The sequence below is a fragment of the Vombatus ursinus genome, unplaced genomic scaffold (assembly GCF_900497805.2).
Source record: "Vombatus ursinus unplaced genomic scaffold, bare-nosed wombat genome assembly UNPS02014814.1, whole genome shotgun sequence".
Lineage (NCBI taxonomy): Eukaryota > Metazoa > Chordata > Mammalia > Diprotodontia > Vombatidae > Vombatus > Vombatus ursinus.
In genome coordinates this window covers 15,214,986-15,236,828 of record NW_020954592.1, presented here as the reverse complement: position 1 = coordinate 15,236,828, position 21,843 = coordinate 15,214,986, and the positions used below count along the sequence as shown (strand labels likewise).

Genomic DNA, 21,843 nt, shown 5'->3' with positions numbered 1-21,843 from the left:
TGCATTGTTGGTGGAGTTGTAAAATGATCCAACCATTTTGGAGAGCAATTTGGAACTATGCCCAATGGGCTATAAAAATATGCATACCCTTTGATCCAGCAATAGCACTTCTAGGGCTATATCCCAAAGAGATCACACAAATGGGAAAAGGACCTACATGTACAAAAGTATTCATAGCAGCTCTTTTTGTGGTGACAAAGAATTGGAAATTGAGAGGATGCCCATCAGTTGGGGAATGACTGAGCAAGTTGTGGTATATGAATGTGATGGAATACTATTGTGCTATAAGAAATGATGAACAGGCTGACTTCAGAAAAACCTGGAAAGATTTGTATGGTCTGATGCTGAGTGAAGTGAGCAGAACCAAGAGAACGTTGTACACAATAACAACCATGTTGTGTGATGACTAATATTGATAAACTTAACCCTTCCTGGCAATACAAGGATCTAAGACATCTCCAGAGGCCTTGTGATGGAAAATGCTATCCACATCCAAAGAAAGAACTATGGAAATCGAATTGCTATTTTTTCTCTTCTTTTGAGTTTTGTTTCCTCTTTCTGATGGTTCCTCCTATTGATTTTAATTTTACTTACAACGTCACTAATGTGAAAATATGTTTAATAGGAATATAAATATATCAAATTGTGTGCCATCTTGGGGAGAGTGGTGGGGAAGAAGGGGGAGAAAAATTTTAAACTCAAAAGCATATGGAACTGATTATTGATAAATCAAAATAAATTAATAAAAAACATGTCCATGTCCAACCAATCTGGTACTTTACCTGGAATTCAAAATTTTGGTGGCTTGCAACTAGATAAACTGACATTTCAGGCAGAATAATCCTCCCTTAGATCTGACCTGTATTAGATTTTAGGAGATAACACAGGAGGAGGGAAGAGGTGCCTTTTGGCCAAAGAAGTAAGGAAGACGGGGGTATGGTGTTACATTCTTACATATACACAATTCCTGTTTTCAACAGAAAAGCTCAAGATGGCTGAGGAAAATCACACCTTGACAACTGACTTCACCTTCATTGGATTTACATATCACCCAGAGATAAAGGTCATATTATTTGTGGTATTCCTCATAATCTATCTGATAACCATTGTTGGGAATCTTGGACTGGTGATACTAATTTCAACTGAACCTCCACTTCATACACCTATGTATTTCTTTCTTGGTAACTTGGTTCTCATAAGAGAGCCATAGCATCCATAAGCATCCATAGATGCTTGCTGTGGCTGTGCTGTAACTCCTAACATGTTGGTGAACCTCTTTTCCAAGGATAGGATAATTTCTATCTATGAATGCATGACACAATTTTATTTTCTTTGTGTGGTTGAAATTTCAGACTGTTTTCTTCTGGCAGCCATGGTATATGACCATTATGTGGCCATCTGTAACCCACTGTGTTATCCCATCATGATGTGAAAGAAACTCTGCATTCAGATGCTCATTGTGTCATATGTAGGTGGTAATCTGACTTGTGCAGTTCATGTAGGTTTTATGTTCAGGTTAATTTTCTGTAGGCCTTATCAAATAAATCATTTTTTGTGATGTAATTCCATTGTTCAGACTGTCCTGTGTTGACCCTTATATTAATGAACTGATGATGTATATGTTTTCAGGCTCAATTCTAGTCTTTACCATAGTCATTATCTTAGTTTCTTATCTTTACATCCTTTTCACTATCTTCAGAATGAAATCTAAGGAGGGGCGAAGCAAAGTGTTTTCCACCTGTGCATCCCATTTTGTGTCTGTCTCAATATTCTATGGTTCTCTTCTCTTCATGTACATTCAACCAGGTTCTGTTAATGAAGGAGATAAGAACATGCCAATTGCTATTTTTTATACAATAGTCATTCCCTTTTTAAACCCTTTTATCTATAGCCTGAGGAACAAGGAAATAATTAGTGTCTTGAAAAAGAATCTGAAGAAAAAAACATCTTGGGATATTTGAAACAAAATTTATTGTCCATGACTTATTGATTCAAATACAATAAAACTTTTCCTAAGAAATGACACAGAGAGAATAAATTTACATTTTTATTACGTATCATTAAATTACATAATCCTAAGGTTAAATTGAGCCAACAATGTGTAAAGGAATAAATAAGTTCAAGAATATTTTTTTTACCCTAAGACTAAAATCATCCAACAGGAAATCATTTATTGTTTCTTATGTACCAGGCTCTGTGCTAAGCACTTGGAGTGGAGACAAGAGTGGAACAGTCCCTGGTCCCTTTATATTAGGGTGTAAATTATAATAGGTTGGAGAAAATTTATGGATATAGAGACATCTATAAAGCAGACACAAGGTAACCTTGAAAATATTAGCAATTGGAGAAGATCAAATAAGGCCTCCTATAGAAAATGGCCTCTCTTGACATTTTCTCAAGTAACCATTTTTGAAAGTGTATTTCCATACAATATGTCTGCTCTCCCTTTATTATAGCTGGAAGGAATCTCTGAGGCTGTCTATGCTAACACATTCATTTTGCAGATGAGGAAACAGATCAAGAGGAAGCTAAGTTCCTTACCGAAGATTACATAGGATTTAAACATCAGAGGAAGGCTTTGAACTCAGGTTCTTCAATTAGTGATCTTTCCACTGTCCCACACTGCCCATCTCTTTGGTGGCACTTGCTGACATTCATACTATTTCAAGGTCATTATTAGCAAGCTAACCTGGAAATGACACATCAACAAATTTAAGCAATTTTTTGTTTAGCTATATTCAGTTTATCTGAAGCAGCCAAGGTCGCCAGAAACATTTGACTAGAACACATTTTTTTATAAAGCATATAAAAGAGAGAAATGGGACTCATCTCCAAGCCCTAAATTAGCAAGGAAGACTGCATAGTAACAACTCTTCTCAGAAATTTAGTCCTCATCTCCATGCAGCCTGGCACCTCCCCAATTATGGATTCCCTCCTCCCCAGTTATTCCCAGGTTCAAGGACTATTTTTGGTAAATTAGAAACTCAAAACCATAGTTCATGGACCCCCACCAATATTTCTTTTATTAGACCTCCAGAGAAGCTAGGTGATTTGACAATGATCACATAGCAACTAAGCATCAAAGGAAGGATTTGAACACAGTAGTTCAACACAGAAGATAAGTAACAGCACTGCAAAACAAATAAGAAGGAAATTTTTCCTCAGAGTACAGGGTTACACTTTCCTGCAAATGCCTACACCACCTCAATGTAATTCAATAGGAATTTATTAAGCAACAAACATATACATATACATATTGAGATGTCATTGAACTGTTGCCAAAAACTAGATGGTATCTGTATGTGTGTGTACTGGGATGATAATCTCATAGAACTGTTGCTACAGAGTTGTATCTGCTGCTTTGCTATTTTCCTTGTTGCTGCCACCTTCAGGCCTTTCTTGGAAGTAAAATCTGCCTATGTTTCCTCTGTGAGTTTTCTGCAGCTCTCAGGGGCCAGCCTTGTTAGGCAGTCAGTCAGGCAATCAGGCAGACAAGCAGTAAGTATTTATTAAGCCCCTATCATGTGCCAGGCACTGTGCTAAGCATTGGCCATACAAAGAAAAGAAAAGACTGTTACTGCCCTCAAGGAACTCATTATCTAATGGGGGAGACAACAAATATATGTTAAAACAAGCTATATATTGGATAAATAGGAAATAATTAACAGAGGGAAAACACCAAAATTAAGAGGAATTGGGAAAGGCTTCCTATAAGATTTTAGTTGGTACTTGAAGGAAGTCAGAGAAGTCAGTAGGCAGTGATGAGAAGGGACAACATTTCAGCCATGGAGGACAGCCCGTTAAAATGTCTGGAACCAAGAAAATGAGTATATTGAAAGAACCAAGAGCCCAGTGTCACTGGATCAAAGAGTATATGGTGGGGTGTAAGGCATAAGAAGACTAGAAAGGGGGTAGAGAGGGTAGCTAGAGTTCAAATCCAGCTCAAGACACATACTAGCTGTGTGACCCTGGGCAAGTCACTTAACTTGTTTGCCTTAATTTCTTTAACTGTAAAATGGTGATAATAAGAGCACCTATCTCATAGCATTGTTGTGAGGATCAAATGGGACAATATTTGTAAAGTGCTGAGCACAGTTCGTGGAACATAGTAGCTATTAGATAAATGCTTATTCCCTTCTCTTCCCTCCAGATGAAGGTGAAATAAAGAAAATTATTAAAAACTCATTTGCTCAATTACATCTGAGCAAAATTGATAATTAAAATGAAATAGATGAATATTTGCAAAAATATGAAATGCTCAGATTATTGAAATAAGAAATAAAGCATTTGAATCAGCTAATCTCAGAAAAAGAAATTGGATAGCCATAAATGTATTCCCAAAGGAGAAAAAAAAGAAAATAAAGCAGATGGATTTAAAAGTGAATTTTATCAAATAAGTGAAGAAAAATGAACTATATTACATAAATATTTGTAAACATAGGAAAGGGGATCTTATTAAACTCCTTCTATGAGACTAATACAATTCTAATAACAAAACCAGAAAGAGATAAAGCAGAGGAAAAAAATTATAGAACACTATCACTAAGAAATATCAATACAAAATATTAAATAATACATTACCAAAAGATTCTACAACAAAATTTTTAAAAAATATTATGTGCTATGGGGATATTAGATTTATTTCAAGAATACAGAATTGATTCCATATTAGGAAGTCCTTAAACATAATAGATTTTATCAATAAAAAGTAATAAAATCATATGAAAATGTTAAATAGGTACAAAAAAGATTTTTTCCAAAATATAAAAAACATTAGCAAGCATAAGTATAAAGGGACCATTCCTTAATAGATGATAATGGTAAGTCTTATCTATCTAAAAATCAAGAATGAATGGATGAATAAAGTATTTATTAAGCACTTACTATATGCAAAGCACCATTTTTAGCACTGGGGATACAAGTCAAAAAGTAAAACAGTCCTGGGTTTCATGAAGCTCACATTCTAATGGAGGAGACAACACAAATGGATAATTTCAACTGTAAGTCTGATGGAAAGGTCCCATGGTCCTTAAAGTGCAGCAGCAAAGCAGATGGCAATGTCTCTTCTTTAATGTCATCTTTGCTGACAAGGATGATGAGACAGCTGGTTGTACAGTGGATAGAGCACTGGGCCTGGAGTTAGGAAGATATGAGTTCAAATCCAGCCTCAGACACTTATTAGCTATCTGACCTTAGGTAAGTCATTTAACCTCTGCTTGCCTCAGTTTCCTCAACTGTAAAGTCCCAAAGTCTTTTAATTATGCATACCCTTTGACCATATGTTACTACTTCAAGGCATATACTCCCAAGAGTTCAAAGACAGAATGCAGATCCCATATGCACAAAAATATGTATAGCAATCTTTTGTTTTAGAAAAAAACAGGAAGCAAAGTATGGTATCCATCTATTGAGGAATGGCTGTAGAAATTATGGTATATGAGTGTACCATTAGATATTATTGAAAGTCACACATTTGGAGAAATCTAAGAAGAGTTTCATGAGCTAATTCAGAGGAAAATGAGAAAAACCAGGAAAAAAAATTATGCAGTTATTGTAAAGGGAAAAAACCAAAACTAAAAACTAGAAAGAAAACTGAAGAATGAAAAACCATAATCACTGCAATGACCAATCAAGACTTCAGAATATTTATGATGAATCATGCTTCCTCTCTCTTGGCAGAGGCATGATGAACTAAAAGTACAAAATGAGACATTTTCACAGAGGATCAATATATAGATTTGTTTTTACCTTTCTATGGTTATTTATTATAAGGGAATATTTCTCCTCACACCAACCAGGGGAGAGTTTGGGGGAAGAATGTTAGTGAAAGTGACACTTAAATAAAGGAAGGAAAGAAAGAGCATCAATGGATCATTCTTAAAATACACAAAAGAGAGCAGAAGGAAGTTAATAAGGGGACACAGAGAAGCAGGATAATATTGGAGCCACCATGCTAGATTAAATATTTATGTGTATATTTAAAACAAACTGCATGAATAGAGATTCATAGTGTCATATACAATACTCTTTTTCTGTTCTTTGTGTAAGGAAATGTTCATGATTATTGATTTTTGTCAAATTCATAATGATTAAGATTTTTTTAAAACATTCAGAAGTATGCCCCACCTAGGTAGAAAACCACAAACTTCCTTCTTTAACCACACACACAAAAATGCATTTCCTTAGTCATTTTATATCTCTGAAGCAAAGATTCAGGTGATTTTCATTTTTATGCAAGTGAGAACTGTAAAACATTTGTTAATTTTCTTCTCTTTGGAACAGTGATGCTTACCTGAAAAGCCCGAGTTCCTTACATTGTTGCTGGTTTTGATTTTGTGTATATGTAAGATACTTGAAATTTGAGATAGAGCAGAGTCATATAGTATTCCACAAATATACTTATTGTAAAAATGCACTTTTCAGCCTAAATATAGGTTTTCACTATATCAAATTCATCAAATTCTTCCTGTGGTATGATAATTTAACATAAATTTTTACCATACCATAGATTTTTAGAAAATCTTTTTTAAAACAAAATAGGAAGTCAATATACAATGAAAATGACTAAGTCTAACTATATATTATCTTATCTCTGAAACATCAATACATTCTTGTAGAATTAAACTAGGAAGAACCAACTAAAACCACATCCTCTTCTATGTCTTGAGAGGCATAAAAAGGTTGTGTCTTTGGTTATCTTAAATAACTTGCCCTTTTTCCTCCACCCACCCCCTAAATTTAGTTTAGCTATTAAATGTAAATTTTAGACTACACATTTCAATATTATTAGCTTCATAAATATTATTTATAATTAGGTGCTATGACATGTTATAATCATAGAAAAATTCTCCTAGGGAGAAGTATGTCTCCCTTTATACTGTTCAGTGCTAAAACCTGAAGTACAGTTTCTTCATCTGTAAGGTTTTCTAAGTATAGGACAAAAAGTATAAGCATAATTTATTAAATAGGAAAGGGGGAAAGGTAAAAACAAGAATAGAAAGAACATACTCCACTATTCATCTCTAGGTATCTTCTTTTTTTTATTAATTTATTTTGATTTATCAACAATCACTTCCATAAGCTTTGGAGTTTAAAATTTTTTTCCTCCTCCCTCCCTACCTCCTTCCCCAAGATGGCACACAATCTAATATAGGCTATATGTATACATTCTTATTAAACATATTTTCACATTAGTGATGTTGTAAGTAAGAATTAGAAAAAATAGGAGGAACCCCCAGAAAGAGGAAACAAAACACAAGAGAAGGGAAAAAATAGCAAATAGTATGCTTTGATCTGCATTCAAACTCCATAGTTCCTTCTTTGGATGTGGATAGCATTTTTCATCTTGAGGTTTTTGGAGATGTCTTAGATCCTTGTATTGCTGAGTGGCTTAAGTTTATCAAAGTCAGTCATCACTTAATGTGGCTGTTACTGTGAACAACACTCTCCTGGTTCTGCTAACTTCACTCAGCATCAAACCATACAAGTCTTTCTAGGTTTATCTGAAGTCTGCCTGTTCATCATTTGTTATATTCTATTACATTCATATATCACATTTACAATTATGATAACTATCTGTGTCTTTCTCTTCATCCTTCCCCCCATTTATGCTTTTTTTCTCCTCCTTTTCCCTCCTCCACTAATCCACTAATCTTTTGCTTTTGACCACCACCTCCCTCAGTCCCACCTCCCTTTTATTAGCCCCCTCCCTTTTCTTTCCCCTTTTCCCTCCTACTACCTATAGGGCATGTTAGATTTCCATACCTAACTGATTATGTTATTCCCTTCTTGAGCCAAATCTGATGAGAGTAAGCTTCAAACAATGCTCATGTCCCTCCCTTCTTTCCCTCTGCTGTAATAGGTTTTTGTGCCTTTTCCTGTGATGTAATTTACCCTTGTCTGACTCCTCCTTTCCTTTTCTCTCAGTACATTTTCTTAGATCAGATCCACTTACTTGGATCCATTTAACCTACTTGATTAGATTTTTTCATCATTACATCAAAGTCAATTTATATCCACTCCCTTTATGTATACCCCTTTACCATGGTGTAATAACAATACAGTTCTCAAGAGTTACAAGTGTCATCTTCCCTTGTAGGGATGTAAAAAGTTTGTCCTTATTAATAACATGTTGTTACTTTCTGTCCCATTTACCTTTTTATGTCTCTCTTGAGTCTTGTATGTGAAGATCAAATTTTCTGTTGAACTCTGGTCTTTTTATCAGGAAGGTATGGAAGTCCCCTATTTCATTGAATATCCATCTCCTCCCCTGAAAGATCATGCTCATTTTCGCTGGGTAGTTGATCCTTGGCTGTAATCCAAGCTCCTTTGCCTTATGGAATATCATATTTCACTCCCTACAGTCTTTTTATGTAGAAGCTGCAAGGTCCTGTGTAATCCTGACTATGGTTCCATGATATTTAAATTGTTTCTTTCTGGCTGCTTACACAGTATTTTCTCTTTGACCTGGTAGTTTTGGAACTTGGCTACTATATTCCTTGGTGTTTTCAATTTGGGATCTCTTTCAGGAGGTGATTGGTGGATTCTTTCTATGGCTATTTTACCCTCTGGCTCTAGGACCTCAGGGCAGTTTTACTTTATGATTTCCTGAAAGATACTGTCCAGGCTCTTTTTTTCATTGTGATTTTCAGGTAGACCAATAATTTTTAAATTGTTTCTCCTGGATCAATTTTCCAGGTCAGTTGTTTTACCAATGAGATATTTCACATTTTCATCTATTTTTTCATTCTTTTGTTTTTGTTTGACTGATTCTTGCTCTCTCATAGAGTCATTAGCTTCCATTTGCTCAATTCTAATTTTTAACATTGTTTTCTTCTATTAGATTTTGTACCTCCTTCCCCATTTGGCCAATTGTATTTTTTAGGGACTTGTTTTTTCAGTGTACTTTTTTGCCAATTGGCCAATTGTATTTTTTAGGGACTTGTTTTCTTCAGTGTACTTTTTTTCCAGTTGGCCAATTGTATCTTTTAAGAACTTATTTTCTACTGTTAATTTTTGTCCTTCCTTTTCCAAGTTATTGTCTCTCTCTTGCATAGCTCTCATTTCTTTTCCCATTTTTTCTTCTACCTCTCTCATTTGACTTTGAAAATCCTTCTTGAGCTCTTCTAAGAAGGCTTTTTGGGCTTCAGACCAGTTCATATTCCCTTTTGAGGTTCCAGATGTGGGTTTGTTGAAAATGTTGTCCTCTTCAGAATTTTTGCCTTGATCTTCACTCTTCCCATAATAAGAATCTATCATACATTTCTTTTTGCTCATGGTGTTTGCTTATTTCCTGATCTTTAAAGAGATTGGGCTCTCCTGCTGGGGAGCAGAGGGTACTGCCCAAGCTTCTTGTGTTGGGAGCCTGGGACCTGATCCATGGCTTTATGTGCTGGGGCCTCCAATGTTGACAGTTGGAGGCTGTAGGATTCTGACAGTTTACCTGGTGTTGGGCTGAAAACAACGATACTGGAACTCTAGGGGTAGGATTGGGTAGTGTGGTTCCTGGAGATTTCCTGCTCATCCAGGCCTTTCCTTCCTTTTACTTTCTTCAGCTCTTTTCAGATGGATGTTGTAGGGTGTTTATCCACCTGGGGCCCCTTGGAGCTCTGTTTCCCTTAGTTTTGCTGAGGGACTGGGAGAGCCGGTTGCTGTAGAATGCCGAGGCACCTGCTGGTTTTCTGAGTTGGTTTCCACTAGTTCCCCTGCCCTCAATGAGGCACTCAGGAGGTCTAGGTGTTGGTGTTTGTCTGCTCCACCACCTGGGCTTCAAGATCTCCTCCTGGTACACTGAGGTTGGGCTTTCCACTAGCTTGCCAGGATGCCTCCCATTCTGTACTGCTCCCCTTCCCCTAGGGTAGGAGGGGCCTTTCCAGTTAGTCCCTCAAGCTACCTGGGCTACTGGACTGCTGCACCCCATCTTTCTTCTAGTTCAACTGTTCCAGGGTTTCTCCTGGGGTGATATTTTCTAGGCTTTCAGCGGTTAATAAGGGAGCGTAAGAGAGACTCACCTATTACTTTGCCATCTTGGCTCCCAGGGGTGAAGTCTCTAGGTATCTTCTTAAAAAGAAAAATGCATGCATCTCTTATATATATATATATTCTATCCACTGCACCACCTAGCTGCCCCCATCTCTTATATTTTTAAAATGGATTAGTGGAGCTACTTTTAAGATTCCTATAGTGATTTCTTCTAATCTCAATTCTTTCATCCTTTTTTCCTATCACTCCTCATCCCTGGCCTAATCACAACCCTGGATTAATTCTAGTATTCTTGTCTGCTCCTACTGTGTAGTTAAACAGAATTGGAAGCATTCACAAAACCAGTCTGGGTAAGCTACAAGTGTGACACTGATTACCCTAGCCTTGGCTGTCTGCAGGCCAAGTATGTTATAGCTCTTCCCTCCCTGAGGATTCTCTGCTACCCTTATGGGGATTTGGTGCATCCAAGCTCTTTGCCAATAACCTAGTCTTTATCAATGGTGTTCCTCAAGTGTGTGTGTAGGGGAGAGGGGAGGTGGATTCCCCTACATCACAGTTCTATTTAGCCACTAACAGATTAGCTTTTACAAAGAAAAATAATATTTCAAAGGTGTAATCCCAAATATACAAATTTACTCCACAGTATATACAGCTTAATCTCCATACCCCTTGTACTCCTCAGTCTCTGGGAAGGGGAAGAGAATTAGGTTCATAACACAGCTCAATTCCTACAGAGCACAGTCCTGTTTCTAAGTCCAAACCCAACTTGGCGCTCCAGTCCCAGGTACCCTAGCTTCTCAGGACTTCCTTGCTGGGATGGATAACTGCAACATCCCACCTGGAATCCTGACTCTAAGGTCACCATGACTTGAACATCCAGGTCCAGTGTGGATCACTGCCAGCCCCTGAAACTTAGAAGGACTTTTGTTGTTGTTTAGTAGTTTCAGGTATGTCCAACTCTTTGTGACCCCATTTGGGATTTTCTTGGCAGAGATACTGAAGTGGTTTGCCATTTTTCTCCAGCTCATTTTACAGATGAGGAAACTGGGGCAAATGTAGTTAAGTGACTTTCACAAGTAGCTACTAAGTGTCTGAGGGCAAATTTGACCTTGGATCTTCTTGACTCCAAGCCACCTGGCTCTATCCAATGTGCCACCTAACTGCCAATAACTGAGAAGGACAAATGACACCTGCAGGCTCACTTAGAGTCAAGTAAAGTTTTGCTTCAGTTCATGATGTGTATTTGGTGAGTGATCTTTATCCTCTGGAACAGCAGGAAAAGACAAGCAGGAAAGAGAGAAACTGTCTCAGTTTGATAGTTTTTTAAAGAGGCAGCTTGTTCTGGCTACATAGCCAGTCAAACAAGGCTACTCTCACCCATGTGGCAGGAGGATGCAGAAGGCCTCCATGTTAGGCAATCTGGGAGTGCTCCAATGCCCTGTTATAAGTTTTGGTTGTCTCAATCAATCAATCAACATTATTAGCACTCACTATGTGCCTTAGTCAGTGACACACTTAGTCAGTGCTAAGCAATAGGGATGCAAAAAGAGACAAAAGACAGTCCCTGTCCTTAGGGAGCTCTTTATTAAATGGAGGAGACACACATGCAAACAAATAAATACATGTAATCTATGTACAAGATAAATAGGAAATTATTAAAAGAAGGACGGCGCTAGAATTAGAAGACTTGGGAATGGCATACTTTGGAAGATGGGATTTTAGCTGGGACTTGAAAGAAGCCAGGGAAAGTAGAAGGGAAAGAAGAGGAAGGAGAGCATACTAGGCATGGAAAAAAGAGAGAAAATGCCTAGATCTGGGAGATGGAGTGTCTTATTCGTGGAAGAACAAGGAAACAAGGATCCAAGAGTACATGGCTGGGAATAAGGTGTAAGAAGACTGAAAAGGTAGGAAGGGGATAAGTTATGAAGTGCTTTGAATGCCAAACAGAGCATTTTGTATTTGCTCCTGTAGGTGACAAGGAGCCATTGGAGTTTAGTGTGTGTGTGTGTGTGTGTGTGTGTGTGTGTGTGACATGGTTGGATCTAAACTTTAGGAAAATCACTTCAGTGGCTAAATGGAGGATGAATTGGAGTGGGAAGAGACTTGAAGTAGGCAGACCCACAAATGGGCTATTTCCATAGTTCACGCATGAGATAATGAGGTTCTGACCTAGAAGGGGGTGTATTTGAGATGTTGTAAAGGTGAAGTTGACAAGCCATGGCAATAGATTGGATTTGGGGGGTTCTCACTGTAGAAGGTCAATCTTTTTTTTTTAATTTTTAATTGATTTCCTATCCTATTCTCCAAAGGGCTATTCTAAACCTTCTCTTCTTTCCTCCTATCTCTCACACTTTTCCCTCCTACACTCTTTCATGTGAGGACCTTGCCACTCTACTGAGAAAATTGAGACCATTCATTGTGTGCTTCCTTTCTTCCCTTTCTTGAAAAATAGGGTCTCAAAATCTCATGTCATTATCTTCCACTCTCCTTCTTTCCTCCAGTCCTCTGATAGTGACATAATTCTCCTTTTCAAGGTTAATCTCTACATCTGCCCTTGATCCTGTTCTCTATTATTCAACCTTTTCTTACCTACTAATTCATTTCCTACTGCTTTCAAACAGGCTTCTGTCCTTTATCTTTAAAAACAAAATAAAACAAAAACACAAAAAATAATCTTTATTAATCCCTACCATCCCCTCAAACTATCATCTTATTATCTTTTCTCAGTCAAAATGTCTAAATTCATTGTTAACACTTTTTCATTTCTCACTCAATCCCCAACCCTTTACAACGAGCTCTCCAAAACTCATACTCAACTGAAACTATTCTCATCAAAGTTAACAATAATCTCTTAATTGCCATGGCAGCATGGAAGTTGAGGTCCTATGGTATATGTTCTCAGACTAGTGAATAAGTGTAGCAGGTCAGCCTCTACTTCAAAGAACAAAGGACTTGATCCACTGCACTACCTATGACCATACCTTTAAGAACCGAGGAAAGGTATGGAAAGGTTTTACTCTTTCACTTCCCATCTGTGTGTCTGTTTGCTAATGGGTGTTCTACATGATTTTCTCTCTATTCTTTCAAGTTATTTCTTTATTCTCATTTTTGTTTCACATAAAATCCATGGTCCATGGTAGATGCTGGATACTACATGTCAGTATTTTATTTTGTGCTGGGAATGGGAAATTGGATGAAACCAATGACTAGCTGGAAACACCCATAATTTAAATAGATCAGAGCTTTTAAAATTTATTCCTGATGATCAGAATTTGGCCATCAGAGAATTCTAGAGCTATCTTCAAGTAATTATGTTTATTAATTACCTGTGCTTATATACTCTTTAAAATAGCAGAGAAAGGGATCCATGTGGAACAAAGGGACATTTTAATCCCAGGCTAGAATGCAGGTCATTCCTATAGTCAGGGGTGTAGCTAGGACCTCAATTGCTCTAAGTCTCTGACACAAAAGTTTTAAAAGGGTCAGGTAGAAGTGTGCCCTGACATGAAGGTCACAACCTATTGGCCACCTAGTGAAAAGAGAAAAGTGCGATCTAGGAGGAATCAATTCCTCAACATGGAGAGAGGGGTAAGAGAGTGTGGAGTGTGTACTCTACAGTAATATCTGCCAGTTATGGCATCTACCATTGTTCCAGTCTTTGAGGTTCATAACTTTGGTGTTATCCTTGAACTCTCACTCTTCCTCACTTCATATATTCAGTCAGCTGCCAGATGTTGCTGTTTCTACCTCCACATCAACTGCATCAACCCCCATTATCTCTACTCTTATAGCCACCAACATAGATCAGGTCCTTATCATTTTTTACTCTACAAAAGGAGCAAAGGACCTCAAATTGGTCAATCTCCTTCCTTCAAGTCTCTCTCCACTCTGATCCAGCCTTCACACAGTTCCAAAAGTGATGATTTTCCCTGTGTGAAAATCTGACTTCCCTATTTCAATGACTTCCTACTGCCTCTAAAATAAAACATAAAATCTTTTGTTTGGCTTTTAAGGCCTTTTCATTCTACTTGAGAATATCATGAGGCTTCATGAAAAATTGCAAGCTTTATAAGATCATGGGAAAACTTTGAAAAGTACTTAACCATATCTTGTTAATATATCCACATTTTTTGTGAATTTGTTATTGCTATTTGAATTCAGAATGCTACATTTAAAACAAACAAACAAAATCCACTATCTTTCCAGCCTCATTATATGTTACTATCCTTTCCATACTTTAAAATATATTCCAACTAGACTTTTGTTTCTAACACAAGGCAGTTCATTTCCCATCTGCTTTCCTTTGCAATGGCTTTTCCCTATGTTTGAATGAACACCATTCTCACTTCCACCTTGTATAATCTCTAATTTCCTTCTAGATAAAGTTCAAGCACTGATTTCTTTGAAAAATCTTTCTTGATTCACTCAACTGTTAGTGCTCCCCCTTCCTAATTGCTTTTAATTGTATTTCACTACATTTTATAGTTATTCTGAATATAATTCTTCTGTATATATTTAAATATGCATCTCTTATATCCCTTAATAGAATGTAAGCTTTCTGAGAATTAGAACTATTTCATTTTTCATTTCATTTTATATCTGGAACTACCTTTATACAGAGCCTGACACATAATATGTCCTTAATAAATACTTACTGACTGATTAACTGACCTTTTTGGGTAAATAAATACCATTTAATTTATCTTAAAAAAATCTGAATTGTCATATTAAATTTGTCTTACACCCCAAAATGTGTCTCATTCTGCCCGTATAGAATATCATTTCTCTGTCAAGGGATGGGTAGCATTATTCATCACTGGTCTTCTATAATCATAGTTGGGGGTTGTGTTGATCTTTCAAAATTTTTCATTTTTACAATGTTGTTGTTAGAATAAAAATTGTTCTCCTGTTTTTGTCCACTTCCTATTGAATCAGGTCATCTAAATCTTCCAAGGTTTCTCTGATTTCTTTTTCTGCTTAACTATGCATAACTGTTGGGGCGGAGCCAGGATGGTGGAGCAAAAGCAGTGACTTGCTTGAACTCTCCCCCAAATCCCTCCAAATACCTGTAAAAATGGCTCTAAACAAATTCTAAAGCAGCAGAACCCACAAAAAGAAAGAGTGAAACAAATTTGTAGCCCAAGACAGACCGGATGGTTGATTGGAAAGGTATATCATGTCAGGCAGGGAGAGGAACACAGTTTGGGGTGGGCAAGCAGGCAAAACAAGCCTCAGTGAAACTGCAGCAGGCCTCAGAGGGCTGAATCATGGGAAGCTGTATGTATATGTATGTATGTATGTAGATAGATAGATAGATAGATAGATAGATAGATAGATAGATAGATAGATAGATTGATAGCTAGATAGAGGGCACAGGGAGGTTTGAAGATGAAGGGGTGATATCTGGAGAATAAAATTAAGGGGTAAGAGAGGATTATACTGGGAGAAGGAGAAAGGGAGAGGTAGAATGGAGTAAATTATCTCACATAAAACAGAAAAGAAAAGGCTTTTACAGTGGAGGGGAAATGGAGAAGGTGAGAGGGAATGAGCGAATCTTGTTCTCATAGGATTTAACTTAAGGAGGGAATAGCATACACACTCAATTGAGTATGGAAATCTATCTTACCCTACAGGAAAATAGGGGGACAAGAGAGCAAGGAGATGATAGAGGGGAAGGTAGATTGGGGAAGGGAGTAATCAGAAGCAAACACTTCTGAGGAGGGACAGGGTCAAAAGAGAGAATAGAATAAATGAGGGACAGGATAGGATTAAGGGAAATACAGTTAGTTTTTCACAACATGACTACTATGGAAGTGTTTTGCATAACTATACATGTATATCCTGTATGGAGTTGCTTGCCTTTTCAATGAGGGTGAGTGGAGAGGGAGGAAGGGAGAAAATTTGGAACCCAAAGTTTTAAAAGCACATGTTAAAAAAAAATGTTTTCACATACAACTGGGAAATAAGAAATACAGGAAATGGGGTATAGAAATCTATCCTGCCCTACAGGAAAATAGAAAAGGAAGGAGATAAGAGAAGGGGCAGAGAGATAGAAGGGAGGGCAGATTAAGGGAAGGGGTATTCAGAATGCATGCCATCTTGGGATGGGGGGAGGGGTGAGATGGAAACAAAATTGGGAACTCAAAATCTTGTGGAAGTGAATGTTGAAAACTAAAAATAAATAAATTTAAAAAGAAAAAACTATTATTTATATAAGATGGCTCTTGGGGAAGAGGAAGAGAAGGGATACTGGGGGAAAGTAATGTAATGTGATGTAAAAAAAAGACAATAAATAATCATTAGTAAAAAAACTTACTTTAAAAAACTATGCATAACTTTTAAGTGAGATTTTTCTTTCTTTTTTTCATTATGAGGAAAGTGAAAGGGGAAAAATATTTGTTAATTGAAAAATAATATTCAATTTAAAAGACTAAGTCATATTAGGAGAAGGTTGTGTGGGAGGAGCAGGATAATTTGAACTGAAAGAGGAAAATGAATTGTGAAAGACTTAGATGGAAGACTTTTAAAGAAGATCAAATATTTCATTCAAGGAGGGGGAAATTGAGAGGACTTGAGGAGAAGAAAGAGAAGGAAAAAGTTTAGAGATGAATGAAGAAAGCATAAACTAAAGAGAATAAAGATTCCAGGAGAAAGACACAAGCAGAAGGATCAAAAGACAATGGAAGGAGAAATAGAAAGAGAAGGGCTTAAATTGAAAGAAAATAAGAAAAGAAAGCCATTTGAGGAGAAGGAACCCTGGAAGGAGAGTAAGAAGGAAGCTAGGACAAGATTAAAAAAAAGACATCAGTAAGATAAGATATTGGAAATTGGTCATAGTTAAGATATTAGCAAGGTAAAAAAAAGTACTAATCATGTGGAAAGGTGCTAAGGAGGTGAGAATGAGAGTGATAACTTCAGTTTCCCACAAGAAATTTGCCATATACATTCCCCAGGTTGGCTACAAGCAGGAAAGATGAGGGACTGATGCTGTTACCTCCTGCAAGAATGAAGAATAGAGAAAATTAGGGTACAATGTTGGTATATCTGCCACATCCAAATAACTTTTAATCTATGTTCAAAAGGCAGGCTGGACTTACTTCTAGAAGGTAAAGGGATTCAAGGCAGACTTTTCCACTCTCTAGGTTATCAGAGAGAAAGGAGTGTTTCTTAAAAATAGGGAAGAAAGCCTTCGGTGTAAAAACAACATTAAAGTATCTGACAAAGAATAGAACAACCCTCATCTATATCAGGATGTTGGGAGGCAGAAAAATGAGATAGATGAGAAAGGGGAAGAGGACCACTAAATCCAGTTAAGTAATAGCTGTAAAGCCAATCTCAAAGAAGAGGAAGAGAGAACACTACTGATGCACAGTTATCAAATGAGATACCATAGAGAACAAGGAAGAATAGTGATGGAGATACTCAGAAATTTATGGTCAACAAATCCCAAGAAAAGAGCCAGTGATTAAAATCTGTATTTTCAGATGATAGACAAATGCACAAAGACTGGCTAACAGGCAAGGTATACCAGATTAACAACACATGAAGATGAATCTGATATTATAGATTTTACTGAGACTTGGTCCTCTGGCTGGGATATGAATGTGGTTGGAAAGATATATTTTATTAAAAAAACAGAATATATAAAAAGAAAGGGTTGGAAGTAGTGGAGACAAAGTAGAAAAGTAGATTAAGAAGATATTCTCATGTAGAGAAATCAAGAAACTAGAGAAAGATACCAGGTTAAAGATCAACAATGGCAAAAAGTTAAAGAGTTGGTGAAATAGATCACAAGCCCAATGTAGAGACTTGAGAACAGTAGTGATGGAGACTTTGGTTATGGGGACATCTGCAGTCATTCTCTCTGAAGAAAGCAAAACAGCTAATAAGTTTTTTAATTGTTTTTATTTTTTGAATAATTTATTTATTTTTCCTTTTCAACATTCACTTCCATAAGATTTTGAGTTCCAAATTTTCTCTCCCTCCCTCTCCTCCCCCCTCCCCAAGATGGCATGTAATCTGATATAGGCTCTACTCATATATTCATATTAAGCATATTTTCACATTAGTCATGATGTATAGAAGAAGTAGAACTAATGGGAGGAACCATGATAAAGAAGAAATAAAACAAAACAACAAAAGAAAAGGAGAGCAAATAGTATGTTTCCATCTGCATTCAGACTCCATGGTTCTTTTTCTAGACATGGAGAGCATTTTCCATCATGAGTCTTTTGAAGTTGTCTTAGATCCATGCATTCCTGAGAACAGCTAAGTCAATCAAAATCAGTCCTTGCACAATGTGGCTGTTCCTGTGTACAATGTTCTCTTGGTTCTGCTCACTTCACTCAGCATCAGTTCATATAAGTCTTTCCAGGTTTTTCTGAAGTCTACCTGCTCATCATTTCTTATAGCATAATAGTATTCCATTACATTCATATACCACAACTTATTTAGCCATTTCCCAATTGATGGGCATTGCTTCAATTTCCAATTCTTTGCCACCACACAAAGAGCTGCTATAAATATTTTTGTACATATGGGTCTTTTTCCTATTTTTATGATCTCTTTGGGATACAGACTTAGAAGTGGTATTGCTGGGTCAAAGGGTATGCATAATTTTATAGCCCTTTGGGCATTGCTCTCCAGAATGGCTGGATCATTTCACAACTCCACCAACAATGCATTAATGTTTCAATTTTCCTACATCTTCTCCAACATTTATCATTTTCCTGTTTTGCCATGTTAGCCAATCTGATAGGTGTGATGTATCTCAGTCATTTTGATTTGCATTTCACTAATCAATTGTGATTTAGAGCATTTTTTCATAAGGCTATAGATAGCTTTTAATTTAATTTAATTTTAATTTAATTTTACTTACTTTATGTTTCAAATGCTGGAGGAACTGTTAAAGGGGACTCCTATATCTCATTCTTACCAAAGAGGAACCTGTTGCTGGGGTAGAAATGACAGAAACCTTGAGTGAAAATTAATACTATCTTAAAATTTGTAATAGAAAAGAGGAAAGTCATACATAGTCTTCCATGTACCTTATATCCAAGGAGAGCAGATTTCAAAGAATTCAGAAAAAGACTAAGTAATATACATGTATGTGTGTGTCTAAAAATACAGGTATATACACACAAATATACATATGTATACATGGATATGTGCACATGTGTATATATACTTACATACATACACAAACACACACATATGAAATCATCCCAGGATAGAAAACCCTCAAGAATGAAACTTTGAAGACATAAAAAAGCAATTTTAGTAAGGAAGAAAATGGAGTTGCCAAGGGAGCAATTTAAGGGGATGGACATGGAATTCATTGACCAATTTACATTTTTAAAAGAAATAAATAGAAGATAATAGCAAGTTGGCAATAAAGGATGGTACAAAAACACAGCACAGTGCTGTAAAAATCGTGTTGGGAATATGAAAGCTCAGAGTGAGCTGAGGCTGGCAATGAGTGCTAAAGAAAACAAAAGGGTTCTGTTTTGTTTTAAAGCTGTGTTGGGGAAAACAGAAGTGTCAAAACAGGAAGAGAATTGCAATGAGGAGGGGAGAGATGATATGAAAAGGGACTGCAGAGAGAGGGCATGGCTGCTTACCTCTTTAACTGGCTTCTGTTTTATCAGCAAAATGAAAGATATTTTTGAACGGAAAGGCCAGAAAAAAATGTCCGATAGAGAATTGTGGTTTTAGCTAAGTCAGGTACTAAGAGAGTACCTGGCTAAATGTTATGAGTTCAAGGCAATAAACCTGATGAACAACCTGGGTATGGAAAGACCTGGCAGCCATAATTGCTAAGTCACTGCCAGTGATCTCTGAAATATTATTGAGAATGGGAGAGTGTAGTATTTTTCAAAAGGGTAAGTATCCTGACTAAAAAAAAGAGAGAGACTATACAGTTGTTGTCTAAATTCTTGAAGATATCATTAAAGCAATGATTAATGAAGATGTAGAAAAAGGAAGCAGTGATCACCAAGAGTCAGCATGGGTTAATTAAGCACAATACATAGCAGGCTAACATCTTTTCCTTTTTTTTTTTTTTTTTTTGGACAAGGTCCCTATAGTGGTATTGCTTACCTAAATTTTAGGAAAGCATTTGACAAAATTTCTTTCAATTCTTGTAGAAAAGACGGAGAGATGTGAGCTAGATAGTATTACAATTAGGTGGATTCAGAGATGATTCAATGTCTAAGCCCAAAAAGCAATCATTGTTTGATGTCAACTTGGAAGGCAATTTCTAGTGGAGTAGAATCTGTCCTGAAGCCTGTGTTATTTAACATTTTTTTAAATCAATAACTTTGAGAAGGGCATAGCTGGCATGCTTATCAAATTTGCAGAATAGACCTTAGGAGGGGCAGAGCCAAGATGGCAGAGGGAAAGCAGTGACTTGCTAGAGCTCTTCCCCAAACCCCTCCAAATACCTACAAAAAATGGCTCTAAACAAATTCTAAAGCAGCAGAACCCACAAAAAAACAGAGTAAAACAAATCTCCAGCCAAAGGCAGCCTGGATAGTTGATCAGAAAGGTATATCACGCCGGGCAGGAAGAGGAGCACAGTTGGGCGTGGGCACGCAGGCCACAGCAACCCTGGAGCAGGCCTCAGAGGGCAGAATCATAGGCAGCTGTGGCGGTTTCCAGACTTCTCAATCCACGAACACCAAAGACAATTTAGAAGGTCAGTGAGAATAGTCTGTTACTTCAATGAGAGAAGAAGCTAGATCTCAGTCTCCCCAAGGGCAGCAGCTGGCTTCTGAGCTTCCTGCCCACAGACAGAGGGAGAATCAAGTGGCTGATCAGAGGTGGATTGCAAGGATCTCTTTGCCAGTGCTGAGGCAGGAATCTCTTGCTTTGCCTGTGCTTGGATCTGGGGCACAGTTCTGAGGGGTGGTCCTGGGGTGAGGAAGAGCTTGTTGTGGCTGGGGGGAGGAAACACCTCACCCCTTATCATAGCACCTTGGAAGAACTGACACTTTTCAGGTCCCTAGAAGTATCTCTGAAAACAGCTGTACAAACCCCCAAAGCTTGGGACAATACATTCTCCACATTGGAAACAGACTCTTACCTTAACAAAGAGCTTAAAACTCAAGTAATTGGTTGGGATCATGAGCAAGCAGCGCAAAAAGAGTCAGACTATAATATCTTACTTTGGTGAAAAAGATCAAAACATACAACCAGAAGAAGAAAATAAAGTCAAAGCTCCTACATCCAAGACTTCCAAGAAAAATATGAATCAGTCCCGGGCCTTGAAAGAGCTCAAAAGTAATTTTGAGAAGCAAGTAAGAGAAGCAGAGGAAAAACTGAGAGTGATACAAGAAAATCATGAAAATCAAGTTAACAGCTTGCTAAAGGAGACCCAAAATAAACTGAAGAAAATAACACCTTAAAAAATAGCCTAACCCAAATGGCAAAAGAAGTCCAAAAAGCCAATGAAGAGAAGAATGCCCTAAAGAGCAAAATTGGACAAATGGAAAAGGAAGTCCAAAAGCTTACTGAAGAAAATACTTCCTTAAAAATTAAAATAGAGCAATTGGAAGCTAGTGACTTTATGAGAAATCAAGACACTGTAAAACAAATCCAAAAGAATGAAAAATTAGAAAACAATGTGAAATATCTCATTGGAAAAACAACTGACCTGGAAAATAGATGCAGGACAGAGAATTTAAAAATTATTGGATTATCTGAAAGCCATGATCAAAAAAAGAGCCTAGACATCATCTTTCAAGAAATTATCAAGGAAAACTGCCCCGATATTTTAGAACCAGAGGGCAAAATAGAAATGGAAAGAATCCATCGATCTCCTCCTGAAAGAAATCCCCAAAGGAAAACTCCTAGGAATATTGT

At 37.1% G+C, this 21,843-nt stretch overlaps 1 pseudogene; it reads left to right on the top strand.

Moving 5' to 3' along the window:
* Nucleotides 1-967: 967 nt before the first annotated feature.
* LOC114022976 lies at nucleotides 968-1,961 on the top strand (annotated as a pseudogene).
* The last annotated feature ends 19,882 nt before the right edge of the window (nucleotides 1,962-21,843 follow it).